The following is a 7,321-nucleotide window of genomic DNA, read 5'->3' as shown; positions in this document are numbered from 1 at the left end:
AAGAGGAAGAGGCTGCAGAGCCAAAGGCAAGTCCAGGCACTTTGAAGACTTGGTAACAGTAGCGGTGGCAGCAAAGCCCACCCCGGCTTATGTCGCAGCTAGCCAATTGGGTTCCAAACTCTCAACCCCTTCTGCGGAAGTTGCACCCTCGTCCAAGGAGAAAAACTCCAAAACAAAACTGTCCTTTGGTAAAGAAAGATTTATATAAACAAAACATACAAAACACAGTCCTTTGCTTTTATCAGCAGCAAACACAAAGCTTTCTTATCTTGAAGCTTTAACCTCTGTGGTTTCTGGACTCTCCGTCTTCAAACCTCTCTTCAGTTCTCCTTCAGTAGCTCTTCAGCAGCAATACCATCTTTGCCACCATCACAGCACACACTACAACACTGCACTTTACAACACTGCTACAACACTTTAACAACACTACTATAACACTCAACACTAACATAAGACTTACTCAGACTCTATTAATAGCCCTCAATCTAAAGCAGGTGTCTTAATTGCTGCTGGTTAAACACAGATGGGACATGATTCCTGCAAACACTTATTCATTTTCACTTAAGAAATGACCCAAATAATATAAAACTCTGACAGCTTATATCTTCACTCAAATATAAGACGAGGGGGACCCTCAAAAAGGACTGAAAAACTTGGCTTATATTCGAGTATATACAGTATATGAGCTGTTTGATAGTGAGCTATGCTGCCTCAGAGTGTGGTGGAGTCTCCTTCTTTGGAAGCTTTTCAATAGGTTGGATAGCCATTTATCGGGAGTACTTTGATTGTGAATTCCTTCATGGCAGGTGATTGGACTGGATGGCCCTTATGGCTTATTTGAACTGTATAATTCTATGGTTCTATGAAAATGTCTGCAAAACACCTTGAAGGTTTTGCCCATATTTAGTAATAACAAATATACTCATGTATAAGTCAACCTCATGTATATGTTAAGAGCAGATCTAAGGGTCAGAATTATGGATCTTAATATGACCCATGGATACATCATTTTGAGGAGAGGGGAAAGTACTAATGCCATTTCAGGAGGCCACCCACCCCTGGCCCACTGCCATCTCCATGCCCAGGTATCCAAAAGGGCTAGAAAAAGTGCTATAGCAGAGAGAGTTGAGGAAGACAGTAGTTCTTTTAGGTGCTTCCAGGATGGACTAAGCTCTTGCCTTTCACCAATCTACTCAAAGAAAAGGATGGTTCCTTCTTTTGATATGAGTTAACTCACATTGATCCTTGGATAAGTTAACCCAGGGTTTTGGGATTGAATTTTTCACTAAAATTTCTAACTTATGCATGATTATATAGGGTAGGTGATGTATGCTTTATAATCAGAAGGTGTGATTATGTTAAAACCATTAGGATCAGTCTAAAATGACTTACAGGGATTTAGATAGTTCCAAGGTTTTATCTGAGTTGTCTTGTACATATTCACATGTTGTTTGGAGACCCCAGAACAGAATGCATTTTAGAGAGCTATTCTATCCACTAGTGTGTGAATACTGCATGCAGTGAAATAGGCCTATTTGAGTGGTCTAATCAGCACTTTAATTTTATAGCATCACATGCTATCAAGACAACAATGTCAATTTAATATGTCTTTTTGTTGATGTGCTCTATATCTATTAGACTCTCATTCCCTCTGCCCATACCATATGTTGTGTGTCTAGAGAAAGACTCTTAAACATAATGGAAAAGGTAGAATCGCAAATAAGAAAGTTAACATCAGTAGCTATTTTGGTAAATGTTCAAGGTCTTAACCATCCAGTAACAGCTATCAGAACTTTAGTAAGCTATTCTTGATTCCAGAATTACTATACAGCAAAACAACTTTGATAAAGTTATCACACATGAAGGCCAATGTGGATACTAACACTATTGCTCAAGCACTATGATTTTTTTTTTCGTGTCAGGAGCGACTTGAGAAACTGCAAGTCGCTTCTGGTGTGAGAGAATTGGCCGTCTGCAAGGAAGTTGCCCAGGGGACACCCAGATGATTTTGATGTTTTTATCATCCTTGTGGGAGGCTTCTCTCATGTCCCCTCATGGAGCTGGAGCTGATAGAGGGAGCTCATCCACACTCTCCCCGGGTGGGATTTGAACCTGGCAGCTTTCAGATCACCAACCCAACCTTCAAGTCACAAGGCTTTAATCCACTACGCCACTGGGGGCTCTGGCACTATAATCAAGTAACTTCTTAATGAAGTGTTGAGCCATTGACTCAGACTGAAATAAGCTTCTGTTTTATTTTCTCACCTAAGTCCTGGTGAGTGTTTAAGGGCTAAAATGATTTTGGAAGCCATCTGATTCAAAATACAAGAGTTTGGAACAGTTACTTTTGAACAGCAACACAAAATGCACTGGAAAACACAGGTACCTGTGCACAAAGTGGCCTTTCCAAGCTCTATGATATGAAATCTTTATTTTAAAGTTGCAGACAGTTGTATAACAACCCTGGAATGACGTGGTTAAGCAAATTATAGTAATAAATGAAACATCAATTTATTTCAGGGCAGATTCAAACAAATTGTATATAGAAATAATTTTTACTAAAACCATCAAAATTTGGCAAAGCAACAAAACAGCCATCACATTTGAATGAGCATGGGATACTTCTTTAGGAATTTGTGGCACACAGTGTGTAACATCTTATTCATAATTTTAATGCAGATCCTGAATTGGGAAGATTACCAGTGCTCTTAAATAGGTTACTAAGCTGAACAAGATATGAAGTTGCTGTAGCTTTAAAGGTTAACAGATTCAAGATTACAAAGATGAACTGTAAGGTTCTGTCAGATGGAACTATGACTTATCTTCTCCTTGATCCAAAAGCCCCATCTGTTTAAGGCCTCCCTCAAGTGCTGGCCAATGGGAGTATAGACAAAATATTCAGTATAGTTAGTATAAAAGAGATCATGAAGGTCATTTATTTTTAATGCACAATAGCTATTTTCTTATTCCTTCTACAGTTCTTCCTAACAAAGTTTTGGTCAGTTTTGTTTAAATAATCTCTTTTCATTGTGTTACTATTTCTCAAAACACAGAGAGAGAAATAGCTAACTTTGTAAGAACGCTGCTCTCTTTCCTACATAAAAAGTCTACTGTTTTGAAGCTCTGATTCTAAGAGGTGACTGATAAATCAGAAGTCTAATGCCAATTGCTGCTTTCCCATTTCTGGTTGTAAAAGTGGAATGAAAGTCTCCTATTTCACTCTTAAGATGATAGCGGAGACCCCCGCTTTTAAGCTCATCTGACCTACTGCGGGGAGTTCCACAGATCCGGATCGCCAGCAGAGTGGGAAAGTGTTCTGACCACAACAAATTATTATTAAATTCTTTTCATTACTTACCCCCAGCCCTAACATTGTAACTAATCCCTAAATAAAAGTATCCTTTCTTTTAACTTGAAATTCTCTCAAATGGTTATTTTGTATCCCTTTTCTGACTCCTCTGCATGAAAAACCTCTCTCCTTTCCTCCACTAACCCAGCTGCCATTCAAACTCTGGCGGGAAGCCTCCTAGGCTCTCCCTGCCATTGAGTAACATGGCGGACGGAACAATTTGACCCATAACTTCATCGAAAATACTCTAAGCATGCCTATCTTTTATATCTAACACTTTTGGAGGCTCCTGGTTCCGGGACAACCAACAGCGCCAGAATCGATCCAGTTTAAAACTTCGGATCAGCTGACTGTCAAAAAGCCAGTTCCGATTGCTCTTTCCCAGCCGCAGCCGCTCCTTGGCTTTCACGGCTGGCGGGTTGCCTCTGCAAGAACATGGGTTTTTCCCAGTGCTGGTGGTGGTGGACTGCCATCCCCCCTGGGAGAGGAATGTAGTTTCTTCAAGGACCAGCTGTGATCTCCATGGCGGCAAGGGCTCCCGGACGAACTTCTTCTGTTCATTCATTCATTTTTATGAATGACTGGATTCTTCATTCATATACTTACTTACAGTTCCATGGATTTCCGGGCTCCCAAGGACAGAAATCAACTTGAATTCTTTCACTTTATTATTTTTATGCACTTCCAGGTGCCTGAGCTTCTTATGAACTTTTCATGAACTATGAACCACATGTCTATGAACTTCCTCTATTGTCTATGAACTCTGTACATGAACTTTGATTATATTATGAATTGCTGTTACACACACACACACACTGAATTCCCCAAATACTCTACATGAACTTCCCCTCGGTGAATGTATGGCATATCTTAGATATTATTTTAATTGTTACTTTAGATATCATTCCCCGGTATATTTTAATCAATGAAGGCATAGCCTGAACTCTAGTTAACCCCGAAAATTCCCGCCTTCCCTCACCCTGTATTCTGGGCTTCACACACAAAAGAGGATAAACTGTCACCATAAAATTTAATCTATTTTGCATCTGCATGTCCCATAGTGAGAGATTGAGCCACCCCAGATCGGAGCAGTCCCCCGGGTGATTAAATCTCATATGGTAATGTTGACCACTAACTCACCTGGACCCCTGGGGAGCCATAGGAAGGCCCCCCGCTGGTCCTGCCACCATAACCCCATATTATCAATATTTGCTGTCACCTCCGCCACACCTTAGGTGTTCATGAACTGTGTACATGCGTAAAACCCCGGACATTCCAAATGGCTGTATTCAAAACAGCAATAATCTTAGATTATCTTAGAAGGCGCTAGCCTCAGGTAGTCACTTTGCATAAGATATCTCCAATGATTCATTTACCAAAATCCATTGTCTAGCTGACTCCCACCTCCCTCAACCTGATTGGCCCTGACAGAGACGAAGGTTGTTCCTCATTGGCCAAGGCGCAGGGCGGGAAACCAAGCTCCCGCCTAGTGCGGCGCCCTCGACCTATCAGCAGCCAGATGGGCAGAGGGACGGGGCAGAAAATTCAAACAGACTTCAAACTTGGAAATGTATAAAATGGCTTTATTTTCACTGTAATGTTACATCTTGCATGTCGAACTATCGCGGCTTGATGTCCTTTTCAGCTGAATCGCTTAAATAAAATGCTTTGACTTTTTTTCCTTCAACTTGGCAGAGCCTTTTTCCTTTCGGTCTCAGGTAAATTATATTCCGGGTTATTTTCTACTTTTTGGTCGGCTCGCCAAGGTTCGTTCCCTCATCAGAGAGACGGATCGGATCTCCCTCACAGGGTTGATCCCTACTAAATCACGATCGATAACAAAGATAGGGTTAGAATTGTTACAATGCAATGTAACTAGTATTTTTAATATGTGCCAAGTGCAGAATTTCCCAAACTTGTCATTATCTGAGTTTGTAAAATCAATTATAAGGAGAAAAGAATGAGCTTATATGCTGACATAATTTCAGAACTCATAAATGGAAGTTGTTGCTGATAGCAAATAGACCAACTATTTAATGCCAGTACTATTCCCTATTGGTAAGAAAAGTCTGTTGTTACTAAGTTAAATGTGGAACAAGCCTCCTCTATCTTTAATAGATCCTGAAACAGGAAAAAAATTAGTATAAAGTTGCACCAGGCAGAACTATGCAACATCTCCCTTCCCCCACCCTATTTAAACTGCTGCCTCTTTGCCCATTTAGGATTTTAGTGGAAAGAGGAAAGGATGGTGAAATATTGTATTCCATCGCATAAAAGTAGCACTCCCCCTGCCTCCACTTGCAGGAAGAGGGTGCGCCTATCATGCAATGGCAACTATTGAACATTTGAAGAACTTCTTTCACCACATAATAGTAGTCCCTGAGAGGGTGCAGCCACTCGGGTGGGTGATGCTTCACCTACCTTCGCTTCTGCTTGCTCTCTTTCCCATGAGCTGTGGGGCTGAACAGCTATAACACCAGCACCAAATGGGAAAGAAAGGGAAAGAGGGTTGGGAGCCGAGTTAAGTCCCACAGTGCCAAAACGACAGTCACAGTCTTACTTCACTCACCTGGGCAAGTGAACTGAGGGTGCGACCATTATGCAGGGAATGACAAAACTCCATGTTTGCCTTTCCCAAAAGTGTGGTGTGACTATTATGCAATGCAAAGGCAATTATTATGCAATGAAATACTGTAAGTGTCCAGCTGTGTTCCTAAAGCAAAATGCACAGCACTGAAGGGTAACATTGAGTATTCTGAACTTTTTTTAAATGCTAACTGGAGGCGGCTTCCAGTCCTTCTGGCTTTATTACTGATATTTCAGTAGGTCTGTAGAGTCACCAGCCTCTCTAAAAAACAGAGACTGTTCAACTCTATCACTCCTTTCCACCTGCTACTGAGGAGGCTGCTCAGGGCAAACAAATTGAAATTGAATCCAGACAAGACAGAGGTACTCCTGGTCAGTCGCAAGGCCGAACAGGGTGTAGGGTTACAGCCTGTGTTGGACAGGGTTACACTTCCCCTGAAGATGCAGGTTCACAGCTTGAGAATTCTCCTGGACTCATCACTGAGCTTGGGACCCCAGGTTTCGGTGGTGGCCAGGGGAGCCTTTGCACAATTAAAACTTGTTTGCCAGCTGTGCCCTTACCTTGGGAGGTCAAACTTGGCCATGATAGGGATGCTCTGGTTACATCCCGAATAGACTACAGCAACACGCTCTATGTGGGGTTGCCTTTGAATACTGTTTGGAGGCTTCAAATAGTCCAATGGGTGGCAGCCAGATTTTTCACCAGAGCAGCATACAGGGAGTACACAACTCCCTTGCTACACCAGCTCCGCTGGCTGCCAGTAGGCTACCAAGCACAATTCAAAGTAATGGCTTTGAATGGCCCTATAAAGGCCTAAACAGTTTTGGCCCAGCTTACCTGTCCAAACGGATCTCTCCTTATGAACCATCTTGGAGTTTAAGATCGTCTGAGGAGGCCTTGCTCTCGGACCCGCCTCCTTTGCAGGCATGACTGGTGGGGATGAGAGGCAGGGTCTTCTCAGTGGTGGCCCCTCGGCTTTGGAATTTCCTCCCCAGAGATATTAGATCAGCCCCCTTCCTCCTGACCTTCTGTAAGAGAGTAAAAACATGGCTTTGTGATCAAGCCTTTGGAGAACTTGTGCAATAGATAGATATGAAATGATGTTCAATGGAACGGCCTGGATTACGATTGTGGAAAGCGTGATTAATAGTGATGATACTGTTTTAAATGTTTTAAATATTTTAATGTATCTTACAAGTTTTAAAATGTTTATTTTAATTGAACACTGTTTTCAAGGCATTGAATAGTTGCCTATGTGTAACACTGCCTTGAGTCCCTTCCGGGGTTGAGAAAGGCAGGGTATAAATGTGGTAAATAAATAAATAAAATAAGAATTCCTGGAACAAAAGTAGAAACCTTTTTAGCCCTCACATTGGCTTGGAGGT

Source organism: Anolis carolinensis, chromosome 3 (genome assembly GCF_035594765.1).
Source record: "Anolis carolinensis isolate JA03-04 chromosome 3, rAnoCar3.1.pri, whole genome shotgun sequence".
In the NCBI taxonomy this organism is placed as follows: Eukaryota; Metazoa; Chordata; class Lepidosauria; order Squamata; family Dactyloidae; genus Anolis; species Anolis carolinensis.
This window is presented reverse-complemented; position numbering follows the sequence as displayed.